The sequence below is a fragment of the Hetaerina americana genome, unplaced genomic scaffold (assembly GCF_022747635.1).
Source record: "Hetaerina americana unplaced genomic scaffold, ioHetAmer1.1.p SCAF_5, whole genome shotgun sequence".
Classification (NCBI taxonomy): Eukaryota; Metazoa; Arthropoda; class Insecta; order Odonata; family Calopterygidae; genus Hetaerina; species Hetaerina americana.
The window spans coordinates 40,119,927-40,141,065 of record NW_027287095.1 but is presented as its reverse complement, the minus strand read 5'-3'; positions in this window follow the sequence as shown (position 1 = coordinate 40,141,065).

Genomic DNA, 21,139 nt, shown 5'->3' with positions numbered 1-21,139 from the left:
TCGATCCCTACTTGAGGTGCTTTGTGGAGGGCACTTTGAGTGAGTACGCCGTCCGTCGGATGGGACGTTAAGCTGCAGACCCCTTGGCGCCTTTCGTAAAGAGTAGGCTAGTTCCGACGCCGGGTTTCTCTCCACCCTTCATCCTCTCCTGTCCATCCCCTATGGCGCAATTGACCTCAGCTGTCGGTCGCCTCCCCCAAATACTCTACCCTCCCCCAAATACTCTACTCAGCCCAACCCAATATAAAAGCTGAATTGGATTCTACTCTGGGTGAGTCTGCTTCTTCGTTTACAACAGTAAAATATTGGGTAGCACAGTTTAAACGAGGCCGTACTAGCTGTCAAGACGAGCATCGCATTGGTTGACTAAATGAGGTGACGACTCCAGAAACGGTGAAGAAAATCCACGAAGTGATACTGGATGATCATTGACTGAAAGTGCGCGAGCTAGCAGACATATTATGTATTTCAAAAAGTGCGGTACATCGCATATTAATTGAAAATTTGGACATGAGAAAGCTGATGGGTGCCGCGTTTGCTCACACTCGAGCAAAACCAGTGTCGTGAAGATATTTCAATTGAGTGTTTAGCAAAGTTTCACAGCATCAAAGCATAATTTTGCGACGTTTCACAACGATGGATGAAACATGGGCCCATTACTGCACACCCGAGACAAAAGAACAATCAAAACAACGGATTCAAAAGGGAGAACCGGCTCCAAAAAATACGAAGACCGTTTCATCAGCAGGCAAGGTCATGGCGTCGGTTTTTTGGAATGCGCGTGAGTTAATTCTCATTGACTATCTTGAAAAAGGAAAAACTATCAACGGCAGGTATTATGCGAACTTATTGCAACGTTTGAGCCAAGAAATCAAGCAAAAGCGGCCGAATTTGGCTCAGAAGAAAGTGTTGTTTCATCCACACATTGCACCAGCTCACAGATCCGTTCTTGCGATAGCCAAAATTCATGAATGAAAGTTTGAATTGCTACCTCATACACCCTATTCGCCAGATTTAGCTACCTCGGATTATTTTCTGTTCGCAAACTTGAAAAAATGGCTCGGTGGTCAAAGATTTTCCGACCGTGAAGAAGTGATGTCGGCAGTTCATGGCTATTTTAAGGAGCAAGACGGTTCTTTTATTAAATGGGTATCGAACTAATTGAACAGCGCTGGGAAAAGTGTATAGAGCTGAAAGGGAATTGTTGAAAAATAAATAAAATTTTTCCAAAAATTTTGTGTTTTCTCTGTTGGGTCAGGTACTTTTGGGATTGCCATATTCCTTACCCATACTACCTTGCCTAATGTTCCTCCCTCTATCACAGGTGGATTGTTTAAAATATATCGCCTATCTAAACACTATGAACTTTTTCTGCCTCGTTCGGATTTCTCCCAGCAATCTACCGTCTCTCCCCTACATTTTTAGAATAGTCATCATTCTTCACACTAATATTGAAAACTTAAAACACTCCTTCATTTATTTATAAAATTGAAACATTGCTACCAGTGAATCCATTGTCTAATCATATCCGCTTCGAGGTCTTGGGAAACGGTCAATTTTAAAATCTCTAGTCATGTCTCTCATATTTAATTGATCCCAAAAAGATTTTTTGCAACAGCATCCTCAATGGATTTCAATCAGGACTCTATGTGATTCATTATGGTTACCGTGTTCGCCAATCTTGATTTTCCTCTCGCGAATGCGTCAGTTTTCATTGTGAGTTGGGAATTATCGTGACCCGTAGCTCACCCCGGGAATCGCGCTGAACCTGAAGACCGAGTCACGGGTCCCTTTATCAAGTAGTGGTCCTTCGATCCGCTCCCTAGAGCTCGTCCCACCTGTCGACCAGTTAGCTGGTCAATCCTCGCCGAGCGTTCATCCAGCTGTGCGGTTCCCGAGGCCGGCCAGCAGTGGGTGGCCTCCGCAGATGAGTTACCCAAGCGTCCAACGCAACAGTTGGAGATTGTATTTTCGTTGAGGATTCCTGCCCGCGGCGTTTGCAACATCTTCTTTCCTTCCGGCACTTACGCGAAATCTATAGTAAATAGAATTTCCGTCTCCCATTCCACGTGCGGTGCACGATATTTGTTCTTGAGAATGTCAGGTAGGGAAATTCCTCTTCGGTGGGTGAAGGGTATCTAGTCACCCAGAAAAAATATGACATTTTTTTTACGGAATAAAATGAGGAAATTCTCAAGGAAGCGATCAGAAACAGCATTAAGTCGGAACATGAGGCGATACACATAAGGAGTAATGGCTTTTGTCTGCACCTATAAGCCAGGAGCGGAAAATGTCTCCCCCTAAGAGGTTTTCTTGACCCGCTGTTGATTTCAGCAAGGTCCTTTCGGAGTACTCAGCTCGACCAAATATTATATTGACCATGATGATAGTGACTTATCTTAACCAGTTGTGCTGCGTTACTAAATTACTGATAAATTTGATAACTTTTAAATTTTAGTCTGAAGCATTTTTAAATTTTTTGACTGTTGAATCATGATTTGGTGAGGTGAGGTTGATGGAAGTGGTGGCCCGTGGTAATGATTATCCCGGCGTTTGCTTATGTTCTGTCACTCGGATGAAATGATAGAATTGGACTGGATTCACGCACTCGTTCTTCCGTTACAACATCTCATGGCCGCAACAAAACCAGGCAAATGCAGAACAAATTTGATAAAACAAATATTGTTATGATCTGCCACTGCTTTTACTAACACACAATATCTTACAATTGCGTGATTAAAAGCTGCTCATCCATGCATGTCGCACGCCAACATGATGGCTCTCGGGGTACGTTATACATTGGTGCTGTTATACCCACAATTCAGTTTAATAAATATACTACCTTGAACAAAAAGTTCCCGGAATAACCACCGTGTGACGCTCCCATCGTTCCGATTTGAGTTCTGTTTTTTTTGTTAAATTGGTACATCTGTTGTTGATATTCCCTTTAAATCTTAGTGTCATAACTTGACATTTGCAAAAGTTACGTAGCCAAGAGTACATCTATCTCTGTGTGTGTTGGCGATTTTTTACAATTGCAGAAATGGATTTAAATTTGCAACAACGAACTTGTATTAAATTTTGCGTAAAAAACGGATTTAGTGGCGCACGGACGTTGGAAATGTTGGAAAAGTGTTTCGGCAACGATTCTCTAAAAAAACGGTCGTTTACCAGTGGCACGAGAGGTTCAGAAGTGGTCGTGAGTCAATCGAAGATGATGAACGCAGTGGCAGACCATCGACATCGAAAGTCGGTGAAAAAATTGATAAAGTAAAAGAAATGTTGGTCAATAACCGCAAATTAACCATCAGAGAAATAGCGGAGGACTTGAACATTGCCTATGGATCCGCCCAAGACATTGTGGTTAATGATTTGGGTTTCCGTCGTGTAGCAGCAAAGTTGGTGCCGAAAGACCTCAATTTCATGCAAAAAAGAGACCGTGTTGACGTCGCAAAAGACATGATTTGCGAGGCTGAATCCGATCCCACATTCATCAAAAGGATCATTACTGGAGACGAGACGTGGGTTTATGAGTACGACACGCAATCCAGACATCAGGCAAGTGAATGGCGTTCACCAAATGAGCCGAGACCAAAAAAACCACGTCGTTTTCAGTCAAAAAAGAAGGCAATGCTGACGGTTTTCATGGATTACAACGGTGTAGTGCATCATGAATTTTTGCCAGAAGGCCAGACAGTAAACAAAGAGTATTATTTGGGCGTTATGAGACGTTTGCGTGAAGCAATTCGCCGAAAGAGACCAGAAATGTGGGCAGAAAACTCGTGGATTTTGCACCATGATAACGCACCGTCGCACAGTGCTATCATTATTCGTAATTTTTTGACGAAAAATGCAACAAATACCATCCAACAGCCACCGAATTCACCTGATTTGGCTCCCTGTGACTTCTTTCTGTTCAATCGAGTTAAAAAACCATTACGGGGAACGCGTTTTAGCAGCCGAGAGGAAGTAATGGAAAAATCGCAGGAAGCACTGATGGACATACCGAAAACCGACCGTAACTTTTGCAAATGTCAAGTTATGACACTAAGATTTAAAGGGAATATCAACAACAGATGTACCAATTTAACAAAAAAAACAGAACTCAAATCGGAACGATGGGAGCGGCACACGGTGGTTATTCCGGGAACTTTTTGATCGAGGTAGTATAACTGATGCTGCAGAATACACGCCCCTTACCATAATATTCTAGTTCGTAATAATGGAATTAGGATTTTTAGTTTGAACCTTGCACGTTTGGTGTGTTATTTATGGATAGTTTTAATTCTTTTTTGTGAGGATTCTTAGATTCAATGTTCTTGGAGATTATTGCCTTCGGAAATGTATGGTGTGAATTATTGTTGTTTAATCTGATTCCAAGTATTTGGAGTTGACGGTTGTGACTTGGAGAATGAAGGCTTGAAGGATGAGGAAGGGGTGTAGGATTAAATCTTCTGCGCAGAAGATGCCGACTGCAACGCCGTCGAAACTGTTTTCCCATATATTACCGTATCCATGCGGAGGCGATCCCGGTAGTCACTGGCTTTCCGGGGTTCGGATGTAGAAGACATCTCCAGTGGAAACGTGGGAATATTTTATCTCGTAGAGGACAACTATTGCAATGATGTGTTAGTTTCGAAAAAAAAATTGTCGCCTTCATATTGTAAATATATTTTTTCTTAAGACACCATCCTCAAGAACCGCGGTTGAATATACTTTTTTGGACAAATCACGAGAAAATGGGCGTACAACGCTGAAATCAAAGCATCATATGGATACAACCCTTTTTTTTAGGCGTGCTTCGATGGCATTTTCAGTTTATCTCGTCGATTTGAAGTCCGAATCACCTTAAGAATTTAGAATTTGCGTGTACTCGTGGCAATTGGAAGTATATGAGCGTTAAATCTCTGGTGGTACTCTGCATTCTAGGGTGCACTTGATAAAACGGTCGCTATTCGTCGGTATTTCATGTACCAACGTATCCTTTGGTTAGGAATTATAAGCAGAGGGTTTTTAATTTCGCTTTTATGGGCTACATGACTTATTTAAAAAAAATGATATTCACAGGTTACTTTGGAAGTCCTCAAAATGGGTTTATTTTTAAGTGTTTTTAAAGTTTTAACAGCTCAATACAAACGCAGGGATCTTGATGTGGACTGCTATTCGATTAAGGTAATCAATTTGCACAAAATATCGTACTAAAAATTGTTAAGAAATAGGTTATTTGTAGTAGAATGACTCGCTCTATTTCTTTCTTATTCCAGGGAATACATACTCGTCACTTACCCCGAAAACTTTCATTCATGCTCTCTTTACTTTTGCAAATCAACATTATTTTCTTCAACTGTACAATTAAAACTTGATTAAATATAATTAGTAAGCGTTCGGAAGTCGAAGATTTGTAAAAAGAGACGTTTCAGACGTCATGTGCTGGAATATTATGATTGATTAAAAGTTGGCAATTTTTAATTAATCGAAGAATTGTGTTACTATTCCCGTTCAAGGAACCTTTTTTGCCCTTGTGGTCTGCATTACTCTACCTTTGCCACCAATAATGTTTGTCTTTTATGTGTGTTCCGATTCGATTTCCTTATATATATATATATATATATATATATATATATATATATATATATATATATATATATATATGTCCACTAGTGCTAAGTGTTATACATTATTATTCACTATTAATTAAAAGTAGCAATTTTCCACAAAAATAAAATTTAATGCGACCGGTTTCAATGTTACTACATCATCATCAGGTCCCTCATCATTCACCTGATGATGATGTAGTAACATTGAAACCGGTCGCATTAAATTTTATTTTTGTGGAAAATTGCTACTTTTAATTAATCATGATATTCCACCATATCACGCCTGAAACGTCTCTTTTTATTATTATTCACGTCCGTGAGACTTTCAAAAAGTGTTATATATATATATATATATATATATATATATATATATATATATATAAAAACCACAAACAGTAATCAACCCGAAGGTTGGTTTAGTAGGTGATGGTAGAGATTACCCAGTACTAAGCCCTATACGGCGTGTGAAAATTCACACATCAGGGTTGGGGGGCCAGTTCCTTTTCCTGTGCCGGTTATGGTTTCCCAGGGAGACTTAATATATATAGTATTTATGATTCCTTAAACGTTAGTGCTTTCTGATCTTTACGGCCATATTGAATTGCTAGTCATTCTGATGATGTTTGTTACGTGCTTTTATGAGAGTGCGTTATGTGGTAGTACATATGTGTATATGGTGTAGTCCGTTATGGTGGCCACTATTAAGAGCCGCTGGTCATTCATTATTGCTTTAATTCGGTGTCTTGTTTCCGTTTTAACTTTCATAATCTTTCTATCTGCTTATAAGTAGGGTGTTTATTTAATTTTTGGTAATGGTATTTAGTTTATACGTATGCATATGCGTGCAGAGCTACCATTAAAATACAACAGCGAATTCATATTCCTTCCACTCATCAGAAATGAAAGTTCATTAGATAAGTTCTAAGTTTATGCCACAGACAGTGACGAACACTATGCTCTCTTAGAAAATAGAATGCGCTATTGTTTACACGCTTCTGCTAAACAAAAACTACTGTAACGTACTCGTAAATCAAATATTGCATTTTGATCGTTAAACTCATGAGAGTCTTGGTTCCTTTATTTTTTATTTATTATTAGGTAATCTACCGGTTAAGGTAGGTTTTTGGATGGACAAAATTACTAATTTAACAATTTGTGACCCCCAGCAAAACACAACGTCCCACTCTACATCAGGTCCCTCTTAATCTCATTTTTTAATAATATATTTTTATTTACCTTTTATAGGATACATGTGACGGGACGGTAAAAGAGAGATTTCACCTTCAATGGTTCGGATACTTACCTCGTTGTTCTGAATTTAAATCCACAAATAAATATATACTTAAATAAATACATAAATGCACGAATAAATTTAAAAAATTGAGATTTTCATTGAAAAATTGTCGTAGACTGTCCATTGAGCATGTTGATCATTGCTTCATTATAATAGCGGATTAAGCAAATACATTTTTTATTTTTAGAAGAGGTTTCATTAGAGATACGATGTAGCGACTTACATGGTCAGGAGAGAATTTCAGTATTTGAGCGAGATTTGCGGGAGAGTTTGAAAATGGTGATCAGCTGCGAAAATCCTCCATTTTTTAAATAAACTTTACCTTAGGTGTCTTAAAGTAGAATATAATGTTGGTGTCATGGATCGTAAAATTTGCGACAAATTGAATTTCTCACGGAATACAACAATATCGTCTGCTGTATATGAATAAAATGTAAACAATACAATAAATATAATTATTAAAATTGCCGTCGAATATCTTAATGAACTCGACACATAAATTTCTCTGACGAAACCCAAAGCAGGTGTTCACACATTTATGGAGGTAACGGAGATGTATTCTTTTCACATCGGCGATTCGGAATTTCCGAGAGAGAAAACTATACCGTGTAACGGACTTACATTTTAAAGTTGATATAGAAATAGTAGTTACGCCATTTTGTTGCAGTATACAATGGATTGAGATGACGGTAATTCAGTTAGAATGTTGAAAACATCTCGAATACGTGAAACATTTAACATGGAATTACCTCTTGTTTCAAACATAGTTTTCCCCTTACATGTAGTGCACGTATTTGTGTGAACAACAATCCACCTCGTCCCTTACCCTTTCCATCTGGTGCTTGCAACCCCTGCCACACACCTGTTTGGGGAATCGCAAGGTATTTGTGTGGACTTAGATACGAGCCATTTAAAATTCTGGCATGGTTATATGTATACCTGGATATATACTTCCTGAACCTCAGTTGGTCGATTTCATTGCAGGCGCTGTAGTGTTTTAGATTTCGCCAATATCATTTATTTGAAAAATACTTTCCATACTTAGTAATTGTAATACGTACTTGAGCGGTTTTAACATTTCTACATCATCATCGAACGTACAATATGGTATTTTTTACTTTTACCTCTATAAATTTTGCTCATTCGCAATTGCATTTTTTCTAATCATGGGAAAACGTCAAAATCGGTCAAGTATTGCAGTAAGCAAATGTAGAAAATTAAAAGTTTTTTATTTATTTTATTGATTTCTCATGGAAGAAATTAAAATAGTTTATCATTAATCTCTCAGTGCGATGATCGTCGCTAATATTTTTCTATACTTCGTCCCCGCGACTTTTTCCGAACGAAAACCATCGTTCATCCGAGGCACTCATGTCTTCCACTTAAGCCCTTGACATTTTCCCACCGTCGCGACTTCGTTCCCCGCGGGAGACATTCCTTGATAGCACCTCGCCGTGACGGTTGTGAGGGTGGCGGACCCTTTGAGAAAGTGCGGCCTCGTCTTCTCTGGGAAGGCCACTCTCGCCGCAATCCAGCGCCCTTCCTCTTTAAAGACCCCATTAATCCGTGTAACCTACTTCGTACTTCGCCACCCTTTTCACTCATTCCCTCGCCACTTGTGACGGTGTTGCGATTAGGCTTATGATTCTTGGCAGGGTTCCGAGCCTAAATCCTGGAGCGACTCCTGACTCCATTGAGTTTTATGGCGTCTGACTTATCTGGTGAAATAATGGACGATTAGGGAATCTGAATGAGGTGAATGCCTAGATCGTTATTTTTTATGTATTTTTACATTCTTGAATTCTACTCATTCAGAAATTGTAATTTATTTATATATTTTATTAATAGAAGTGGTAGTCTAGCTAGTGGTTAGAGCGGGAGGGCCCGGGAACCTCTCTGGGTACCCTCAATATCACCCAAGCTGTGTGATTTTTCGGGTACAAGTACTTATTGGAAAATTGCAACACAGAGATAGGACCTGGTCCTCTAATAGAATTTCTGAATGACCACATTTCACACACCGTTGAGCTTGGGGTTGGGATGTTGGGTAAGTTTGGTGGTATTTTCTAAATTAGACCTTAGAGCCAACAATCAAACAGTTAATGTAAAAGTGACAACAAGGACAATCACAGACACCCAAACCCTCAGTTGAGGAAAATATTCACTGGAAGTAATGTAACCCGTGACCCCACGATTGACAAGCGAGGACTTTTCATCCCCTCTGGTGGCTTTATTATTTTCATAAATTATATATATTTATTTTTTATGTCTACCATGTATAATTCCCTTATATATTGCGTATTAGCATATATTATTATTCTAAACGATGGGCTTAGGAGTAGAATGGAAGCATGCGTGTGATCTGGCCCTGGCAAAATATACAGTGACGTATAAAACTGCGTAACGTCATCTCGGGCTGTTATTTCACGTGTTGATAAATTGGTGCTCTATTTTTAAGTATATAGGTGAATTGTGGGCTCTCTGACATGTCAGTTTACCATTTGGTTAGAATGACTAAATTAATTCTTTGATTATTTCCAGCGTGAGGTCATCCACGTGGGTAGTTGTATACGCACATTATTATATATGGAAACTATCGTAGAAAATCGCCGGCGGAGCAACACGAGTTTTATTTCCTCGCGCAAGTTATCCTGCGTGGAGGAAACGACACGTGGTTTTTCCTTCTTCGACAAATGGGCCGGTGCCGTGTAGTCTTTGAAATTCGACAATTGAGGAAATCTGGAGAAGCATTGAAAACATTAGTGTATGTTGACACGAAACGTTAAGTTATGTTCCCAAATGTTTAGTATAATTTCTTATTGAAATTCTCTCTGGCTTCTCTGACTTACCTAATACCAGTGTAAAGTGTAGGGGATGATTTCTGATCCCATGTATTTCGAAGCTCATTTGCGGGAGACTTAAAAGTAAACCACCCGTTATTACAACCATGGCCAACATGAGGGCATCTGTGTGTGTTCCTACGAATAGCTTTCTTTGATTCCCCTCAAGTCGTATCTATCAAGAAATTTTCCACATCATGGTCAGGTTCGCCCGCTTTGAGAAAATTATAGTAAATAATAGAATTTAGGGGGGAAAGTCGGTTTGGATATCACATATATCCTAGTACGTACAGTATGTTAATCGTTCATTAAGGATCTGTTGTTTTTATGGGGGACCCATGCAATGAATTTGTGCATTAAAAGCGTTTCGTATGTAACTGTAAAAGTTAAAATTACACTAAGTTTGACAGCTGTCGAACGGAGAAATTGCTAAAGAGAAAGACTTGTTCACGAGGAGAAACTAATCAACTGTTTGGAGAGTTGATAAAAAGTAAGGGATTGGTTGATCAAATTGATAACGAAGGTTGGATTTTCTTGCTCAGCATGATAGTCTTGATGGATGTACGCTCGATTGGCTGGATTAGATTAGAGGTTTGCCAGATGTGAGATTGGAGATTATGAGATGAATGGCGTTCAGACCAAATGAAAACGGTGCAATCGGGAAAGAAGTGAAGTTTTTTTTGGATTGAATTGGTTAGCGACAAGTATTTGGGTGGTGTTGTGAGGCAGTTTTGTGGCAATAATTTAAAATGACAGGGAATTGAAAGAACGAAGAGGAAAACGGAATTTGTGTCATTTCAAAGGGAATTGAGACATTAAAGGATTTGGAGCTGCAATACTACCGAATATAAAACTATTGCAACTATGGACAGTAGGTGATTTACCCGATCATTTGAAATGACTGCTTTCCTAACACCTATCACATATATATTCGTTACCTCAGGGTAATTTTTCGATGAACGATTTCATGAATGGTAAATTCGAATTTTGTTTCGTAAAATTCGAATCTCGAATTTTACCTCTTGGTTTGGTGGGATTACAACACTCATTTATGGTCCATAAAATAACTAATGAAGTAGGTAGGTTATTCTGGTGGTTATACCCTTTACTCTGAAATTCATTCACAGCATCCGTGCGTTGTGTCTTGCCGATTTAGTTACCTTTACGAAAGAGGTAATGCTCAAATAAAAATATTAGGACTTCGAGTGTTTTCGAACTTGGAAGTATGCACTGCCAAAGTTATGAGTCCCAACATTTGAATGAAATGGTGGTGAGTTATTAAAAATTGGTAATATTCCACAAAATACTCTTTTTAGTGGCGAGTTATATCATCCCTATGGGAGCATTCCGTAGTATCAATTATACATATGCTTTCATCCTTTAATTTAAAGCCCACCGTGATAATTCTGTTTCAAATCGTAATTTGAGGAAGCATCCTGAAGTCCAGCATCAGTTCCCTTGTAGGCGTCCCCGTTATGTGACCTGTGTGTCGCTCCGCCCACGCAGCTAGGCATCGATGTTTCCCTTGCCCTTCTCGCGCTTTGCGTGGGCGTGGGGCAGGGGCGATGTTTTCTTCACAGTGCATCGATCTGTCGTAGTCGACCGCTCATTCATTTGCCCGTGGACGCTTCGGGCTTTCTTGTTCTCTCAAATCCACCATTCTCTTAAGAGGAAAACCTAAATGCCAGCCTGGCGATTCTGCGTAGGATTTCCCATGGGTGACTTCGATGGCGAATGTTCCCATTTACTCTGTGAAATCTGAACTCTTGCAGTACCCCTAAAACTATCGCTGTTTTCTTTAATACCCGAAAGTTTTATTTTATTTTAAAACTGCTACAAGATGAAATTAGCTTAATAAAAATGTTTGAACTGCATTTATCGATTGACCTTTGTAGAAAAGTGGGAGATCAAGTTCAGAATGAAGGTCACAAAAAATGCCTCACTCATGGCTTGTGCATCTTTAAAGGTCAATCCTTAGGAAATAGAAAATATGTGAAATAGGAAAGTATTATTGCGCAAATTATAGGAGGAGAAGTTAATGTACTTGGCCAGTATTTGAAAGAAATTAATTGACGAAGTGGTAAAGAAATTATTTCGGGAAATGGATTAAAAAGAATCATTTACAAGGAAGGGAAACTGATAACAGGACCTCTTAAGTTAATACGTAAAGAAACGATTGATAAAGCCATGAATGGATTCAATGCTGCTGGCTGGCGAAGCCTTATACGTATTTGAAAGGAGAGAATGGGCAATGTTGGGAAAGCTTATTAAATGTGGAGTATGGAGCAGAATGGAGAAAATAAACTAGATTGAGAAAACGACAAACGAAGGAGTTTTTTATATTAGGGAAGAGAGGAAGTTTTAGGGGGAAATGCAAACAAAGCGAAAAAGTAGACAAAAGAGGTAAATTGAGGTAGTGGGAAGTTGAAGGCTGCGATAAGAAGAACTTTTCACAATCAGAGAGCTAAAAGGGGGACGGGAGAAAAAAATAGGTATTCTGAACTGCGAGAATAAGAATATAACTCAGTGAGAACCAAATAAGGAAATGATGTAAGGACGACATTGAATAGGTTTTTGTTAATGAATGACCTGCATTTGAAGTCCAAGGAAATGCACGATACTTTTCAGCGTCCTTCACAAAGCCTACTTTAAATTAGGAGAACACATGAAAATAATGAAACTTGTTGCCTCTCAATTTAGAAATGTGTTTTCTCACCATAATTTCTCATTAGGCGAGGAATTAGTATATATGTTAGTTTTTGTATTTATTATTTTATCCAGTGTCCACAAAGGAGACATTGATAATTCCGTCTTTTTTTCTTAATTGAATAACATCCGACTTTTCCTTGAACGTCAAGGCGGTTAATGAACCGTAGACTCTGTTTGTGGCAGTTCTTTATTTAAGGAGAGTTGTAAGATTGATACATTTTTTGATTATTTTACACCGTGCTATTATCCCTTCTAGGGAACCATAAACCGGTCGGTGTTTGCTCATGACCCGGACAGATTTGAAGTTCATGACATTTAGCCAAGCGACCTCTGACCATATTGCTCACCTCACAGTCTTGCTTCTCTATATGCGCAGTTGAAGTTGCACAATATTGTAAGATTAGGATCAGTGACATTATTTGATTGTTGGAGTCGAGCAACGTCATATGAAACGCCATCCTGTAAATTATACAAGAAGACAATGAATATAACTAAACTATGGCAATATTTAAGATTGCTAAGAATTTTAAATACGATATCTTTCCCCTAGCGCAGTCGTTCGCAGTTGTTTAGATCCCCTATCGTTCGCGTGAAGATCTATTTTACTCATGATCTATAAAACCGTAAATGTCATGATTTCTCCTACCATATTACAATGAGGCCAATAGTACTTTTGCTACATTATCGCTGAAGAGACCTTATAATTTATCCAAGGGATTTGTTGTTAAGCTCACCTTCGCTCCGTGAGGGATTTATAACCAGGTACCTCTAATAAACTAGACGCGACTGCGTTTATCATAACAAAGTTTTGATAAATCTAGCTCCTGTTCGCTGCAAACGATCTATTTCGGAAATCAAACCAACTTTGTAAGGATTTCATGTACTAGTAGCATATTCTAAATGAGGTCTAACCATTACAAGACAGCATCGCTCTCTAACCCCGTCGTCACATTTCCCGAATACTCTTCTAATAAATACCAATTTGTTAGCATTTCCACGCATTCCACACGTTTCACACGGAAGAGGTCGTGAGTAATCTTGGTCACATTGGAAATATTTATACTCGGTTTGCGAGTAAGATAATCATTTTTCTGATGTAAATCCGCCTTATCGGAGAATTCGATCCGGTTTACCTAAAATTATATCATATTCAGTTTGGATTCTTATTTCTAAATGATCAATCATTTTTACCCCCCCGCAGGGGCATAATTGTAAATTGACCATAGTCAAAAACGCAGAACTTTTATGGCTAGATTAAAGGTTTCCCGACACTCCGAAACCCTCATAATGCATACCTGTGTACCGCGACAGCTGACAAATTCCGTTCGAATGTAAAGACAGCCGCTCTTATGCTATTGATGCAAGTCTAAGGCAAGAGGAGATCCCCGGCCATATCGCATATTACCTTTACAGTAGAATAGTCACTGTATCTCAAAAAATAAAATAGAGGAAGGGCATTGGTGTTGGAATAAAAAGTAATATGGATTAAAGTTAAAGAGTAGGAATTTGTGATGCTGAAGAGTTATTTTTTCTTGAAATATTTCCAGAAGGTACAATGGGTCGTGAGGGTGGAAAAGCACATACTGTCGCCCCTCCCACCTACACCTCCTTCCTATAACCCCCCCCCCCCTCCACCACTCCATTTTGCCGGATGGCGGCGTATTTAAGACGAAAGCCCCCTTCTATTCCTCAGCACCAGGCCAACGCGTCGCATGGGGTATAAGATGAGAGCGCCTGGGAGACGTGCGCACAGATGTTCTAGCCCGCCCTAGACCGTGATTACTCTTTTCAGGATGGCCGTGCGAGGGTCTGGGAGAGGTTTTCTTGAGAAGAGAGAGAGAGAGAGATGGGGCACGACGACGAGGTTGTTTTAAAATCCAAACCCCAACGGGGAAGGGAATGCTCGAGCGAGAGCGAACCCTGGGGAAGACCGAACGAGACGGATGATTGGTGGCGTGCAGGAGGATGTGACTGAGCAGCGGGGGAGTGGCATATGGACCCAGACGGCCGATTATTCCCGGATACTGTGAGACCAAACCCGGCACAGATGTTTCGTGAGGTGTACAATTCGAGAGCAAAGCTCCCCACGTCTGTCGTCGGGCGCCATGCTCTCTAAGGTCATACGCACGTTAAATGCCACGAAATCGAAATGTTTGACGGCATGCGTGGGTGGTGTAGCCGCTTTTCCCGGGATTCCTGCGAGCTCATTTAATTGGAATTACATGAATACTTCTGCTCCGAATCCCGAATGTCCTTGTTTGCGAAGTTTATATCTTCCGAAATTGACTGACAATAATACGGGGAGAACCTGATCAAGGTTTCTTGTGCCGAAACTTTCAAGTATTTAAAGTTACATATCGTCAAAGTGAATTAAAATTGTGTAATAAAATATTCACCTATTTCTATTGTAGAAATTAACCATATTCAGTCTGGGGGTTCCTACCAAAGTAGCATATTCGTGCTGTCACTGTGATCTCCGACAGTCAGACAAATAGTCCACGTCCAATTACCATAAGAATTTCAAGCTAACTATCTCACGGCACCAAAAACATCAATTATGATCCTATTTATTTGTTTAATATCAATATGAAATGGGTAAAGATGATGATAAGGACGTATCGTTGATGAGAAATCTTCTGGAATATTCCGAAACTCAAACCTCCAAACTTTAAAACCTACCCGAAAACTTGAGATAGAAACGCAAAAATATGCATGATAATGATTTTATTGCTATAGGCGTCCAAGTTCTTTAGAACAATATTAGAAATAACATTAGGCAAGACAATATATGTCAATCAAAATACAAAATATCTCGATAGTACACATTAGAGTGAACAGATGATAGAATAGAGATAGCTAAAAATAAATGAAGTTACAAACAATCAGGTAAATGATTTCAAGTAATAGCTGCATTGACAAAGTTATATATAATATTTGGCGGACGCTCTGAAGTCCATTAGTGTAGAATTCACTGAGGCCTTGCAGTTTTGCCTCTGACTGCATAGATCAAAGAGGAACGAAAGGTGCAAAGTTGGGCCGAAGCCCCTTCGGATTCATCTGTGAATGGAACCTTGTTCAGGTACCTCGCATATACGAGTACGTGTACACAATGCCGCGGAAGCCTCCGCAAGGGAGTGTGACGGGCGTGGTAGGGCACTAGCGATACATACACTACTATTGGTACATACACGAATTTTAATATATAATATTCAAATATATTTCTCAAGCTCATGTGAAAAATAACTCGTGCACATAAACATATGCATGGCCGTATACACCATGCAACAATTGATTCAATCATTAAATGTTTGTCTTAAATTGAATAAGATACATATTAAAGATCTTGCTTCAGTCGCACGTGTTTTCCGCGCTTGCTTCCCGTTCCAACCATTCGGTCTCCATTTCAAAGCCTGTGGGTATATTTTCGCCCATAGTTTCAGTTCTGCGGTGGTAAAATTTCCATTACGATCCGTCCATTGTCTTCACTATCCAGACAATGCGTCTTAATGGACCGTGGCACTACGCTGACTCACGCATTACATTTTTCTTCATTATTTCTTTCCTTCACTCCTTTTTGTTCCTAATCATCCATTTACCCTTCAAATGACACTTATCTTATGGAACTAATAAATGCTGAAACGTTGCATGCGTGCACTATTCTGCTTTTAGGTAAAAGGAAGGGAGAAAAGGCATGCGTCTTGCCTACTAAGTCTAAGAGCATTTCTAAAGAATACGATCCACCAAAATGAGCAGAAATATATTTTTATAACAGGGACAGATTCCCTTATTCCTTGTTGATGAAAGAGCATGTTATTTATTTCCTTCGCCAGCTTCGAGACCATAAGGTTGGAAAATATGGAAGACCTGTTAATCCAGAAAAATATAATATTAGTTCTGGAAAACCTACGGAGCGAGAGAAATTCGTCTAAATAACTTAAATTTTAATACTTAATTCTAGTCGACTGTGAAATTTCACATTCATGAATGACAGGTATTCGCCCGTTTCAACTTGCTGCTGTAACTTCTGCAATACGACTTTAATTTAGCAGTGCTGGTCACCCACTTATTAGAACAAAGGAATGCGAAATACCCACTGAAAAAGTATTCTCTAAAATTTTCTCGAGGAATATTAGAAATGTTTGCTTAGTAACCTGCAAAATCATTAGAAGTTCCTCCCGTAAAATTTGCTTTGCTTATCGTCCTCAAATTATCAAAAATGTTTAGATTGAAGTTTTTCTGAGAGATTAATTTTCTCTCTACGTAATTTATTTTCGATGTGTTCTGCGGCGTGTTGCAAATTTTTTATTGCCCAGAGTTTCGATCTTCCTACGTGATATCATTTTTTATTTATTCCTATGTAGGAATAAGGTAACGTTGAACCGTAAAAAATGCGCAATACGAAGCAGAATATCCAGGAAAAACATTCATTAAGAAAATATCAGTGATGTTATCCCATGCCAAAAATATTAGCACGCGGCTGAGGAAATAATTATTTCATACTTTTTTTGAAATTCGAATTTTTCCAATGATTTATCCTGTTTGCTTTTAGTTTTCATGAGTTTTTCATTCGTTGTTCTAAAAGTAAATGAACACAACGACATACATTTACCTACTAAAAGTGGAGAATCGGAGCTCTTCGGGCGTGCCGAGGGGTCGTTACCCCTGCCTCCTGGTTACACACTCGATGGCTGATACAGTTTACCCACTCTGAACACGTTTTTTGTGGCGTGGGAATATTCCTCCGACATGGTTACGGAGGCTCCACTCAAGGCGGGACCTCACAGCCGTCGGTTCGGTCACCTCACGAGCGTATGGGGTCAGTCTTACGACCGTCTCCGCTTCCTCTGAGCGTGGCAGTAGAGCACCTCGATGCCGACACATCCTCCCCTAAAATCATGTTCCCACGTCGGAAATTCCACCCTTTTCGACATTTCACGGCGTATGACATTCGCACCCATGCGCTTCCCACGATGGGATACGCTCCCTCAGGTCGTACACGAGAGTACCCCACACATTTTTTTCCCTTGCTCTCTGTCTCCTCCTTCCCCCCCCCAATATTTCCCGGACCTTGATCTCACCTTCCCCAGCCCCACACATCAGGATCCCTTTGCTTGGTGCATTTCCCAAGGGTGTGGACGTCTCCTCGACCCTTCATATCTCCCATAGGATCCCTTTCCCCTTCTTCAGCGTCCATTCCCGGGATCCGCCCTTCCTCCCCTTTTTACGGGGGCGCGCGGATGACATCACCCCTCTCCTCCGTTGTCTTCTGTCCCCCCCCTCCCCTTGTGCTCCTATGTCCCCAGCCATTTTCCCTCCCCCTTCCACGGAGATTTCTAAATCTTCCCCCCATACCGAAGCCACAGCTGCGGAGGAAAGGAGAGGGGATAATCTCACCGAGGAGAACCCATGGGAATCTGTTGCGTCCCCCCCCCCCCCAGGGGCGGGGGAGTGATGCTGCTGCGGTGGGACGTTGCTAAGAGGTCGGAGAGGATTTTTTTTCCGGGCCACTTGTGGGGGTAGCAGGGGTGGATTCGCCCTTAATATATTCTATAGAGGGGTTTTGGTGGAGCTTTTTGTTAGTTAGTTAGCGGTCCGCTTACTATCTTTCCCCTTCTCTTCGTTAAGGGATGAGGATTCGGGGGTTTAAGCGGAAATTCTCTTGGGGAAGTAAGGGATGTTATTATATTTTTTTGTTATGGGTTGCCGTGAGTGGAGTATGTTCTAGAGGGAATTTTGTAAGAGATGGTAGGAGGGGTTGGCGCTTCTCATTCGAGGAAGACTGTTGGGGGCGTCCCGACTCTTTTAACTAACATAAAGAGGGTGGTGCACGGTTTAGTGATGCGTGAGTAGTGGAGAGAAGATGATGGACCAACGGGGACTCCCTCGGGAGCCTGTTCCCGGGATACCATGGGCGGAAGTCAAATCACATTACGGTGGATTCCATGACCGTAGCGAGTGTGCATTTGTAATAAGAAGTAACCAAATTGACCAAGGTTTTGTGGTGCTAATACCATGTATACGGCTGCTGCGTTATGCCCTAATGAATTGGAGAGGGGACAAAAACGAATGGATCAAATGTAAGAAATGCGTTCGATGTTTCTTCATGGAAAAAACTTAGTTTTAATCGTTATATCGTAGGCCTAGCAGATTCTCATCTTTTCTTGGCTGCGATGGAAACTTTAACGTTATCAAATTTTACCCTTTATTCACGAAATAGGGTTTTGATCGATACCGTTATTTATATCCTGTGTGCGAACGTAAAAATTGTAATTCAAATGCGTCGTTTTGTCACAGGCATGTAAGTCTAAAATTGGAAAACCTACACGCATTCAATAAAAAAATGAAAACATTTACATTATTTTTTTTAAATAAGAGAAAAATTTAAAATTCAGCACAAGGTTAAATTTTTTAATTTACAATCGATCCTATGCTTGTAAATATTATGTGAACTTAAATAGAGATAATCGGATGCTATGAGATAAACGATTGGTAGATGGTATTCCATAATTTCCAGATAAAACTACCAATTCCTCGGATCTGTTTAATTTACTCGCTTGTGAACTGTTGTTCATATATGAGCTAATATAATCTGCCTAAGTGGCATTATTTCAACTGAGCAATCTTGCGACAGGAATGACTGATGTCGCGGGTGTCCCGGCCGACTTTTGGCATAAAAGAATTGATCCTAAAGAAACGACAATGTTCCAACTTTTTTCATCTTTCATATCCCATGATGCAACCCGAACAAAGTATTCGGTGCACGCTTAATCACATTTGTGCTATGTACGCTTAATCAAATTATTGTATTTGTTGTTTTTGCTGTTTGTTTATCGTTCGTCCTCCGTCGACGTGATGCTTGAGTGACTCTTTCTTCTATTCAGGATCCAAGAATTCATGTATATCCTACCACACTTTCCTCAGAATGATTTAAGATAGTATTGTACGAAAATTTCCCCCCTTCGTACTACTGAGGCGCTTGAATAAAAGAAAAAAAAGAAACCCTAATGACCTATATATGACGCATGTATATTCCGTCTACGTTGAGAACAGAATGTCGCGTGAATGGCTGCCTGCCGATTAGGTCACCAGTCTCTCTCTTTCTCTGCCCCCCTCTCTCTTGTTATCGATGGAAGGCTTCGATTTCCGATGGCTCCTTCTGTTTCAACAGAGCTCTCTCCAAAACGAGTCACTTCCGCGGTGCTTCGGTGGAAAAAATGACATTTGCGATAGGATTTTCCACAAGTCATCGACCCCGATTCTTGCCAGGTGTCCCCCTCAGAGCGATGGATGTAAAGGGGGTTACGTGTTCGCTCATTCTGGGAGCGAGGTTGCGATGTTTCTCGTGAAAATGCGTTTATGAAGTATCAATGCCTTTGGAGGCTGTGCTTTAGTATCTCTTTATAACAAATGTGACGAATTTCGATATGGGACGCCATTTTTATTTGTCCTAGATTTGGTTGATGTCGATATATTTATTTTTACCATCGCATAGAATTTTAAACCTCGCATTATCAATCCACATCACATAATTTTGGCCTCGTTTGCTTCATGTCCATCTTCAGCTGATGCTAAAACTTAAGCGACGGGAAATGTGTATTCATGGAATTGCACGTTCATTGACACGGAATTTAATGTGACTTTCTTCGATTTCAGCTTTAAACTCAATATAGACTCGTGACACGTATTTAAATTATCATTTAACTGCTCTCGGCATGAATCACCGTAGAGTGTTGAGTATTTCAGTCTTGTGTATGGTAAGCAGCTGCTCACATGCACTTAATGCTTGTTTCATATTTATTAGGTGTTAGTGCTTGGTAAACTCTATCCTAACCTATCTTCCAACTTTTGGGTTGTGGAGTGTATCTTGATTTGTGTTTGTCATATTTTCTCAGTGCTATTAGTTCTGTGTTCTATGAACCTTTCTGTGCTTCAAAGTTTCACACGCTTTGGGGCGAGAGAAAATTAATCGGGGTGGCCTGGAAGACGGAAAAAACTATAAACGTCTAAAATCATATACGAAAGTATCTCATTACCAATATCACTGCCTTCCAGCTTATAATCGGCTAGTGTTTGATTAAGGTTTAACACGAATGGATAAAAATAGATATTTACCTATGGATGAAAAAATGAATGAAAACTTTGAGAAAATACCTAGACTAGGTTATTACTCCCTGACTGTCAATACCTCCAAATGGGTAGTTTTCATTGCATTAAGGAATTTCAGTAAAATAATTCTACAATCCTTCGCTGTTTTATATGGCTGAGTAATCCGAGTTAGTGCATCATCATCTAAAAGAGAGATACACCATACAGATAAATCCTCTGGATAGGTCTACTCGAACGTGAAATCCAGAGGCGGGATTCGGCGCAAGTAGGCACGGGCTCTGGGGTAGTCGCAGAACACCCTACGTCCCGGAATACTAGCCGACGTAACGTACTGTCACGCTCTGAAGTCGAAAAAATTTGCCACGCACACCTTAATATCATGAGAAAGCCTCAAGGGAAACGGGAAATGTCGGTAAAGATTCTACCTTGGGGCATGGGACGTAAAGGATTTTTACGTTTTCTACTTTCGGCGGACCCACCTGACCCCCCCATCCACACCATTCCCGCAAGCCCCACATCTGCCGTCACCTCCCACGGCCACCCCTGGATCTTCTCTCTGCTCCTTTGGCTCTCCTCGCATCCCTTTTCATCCT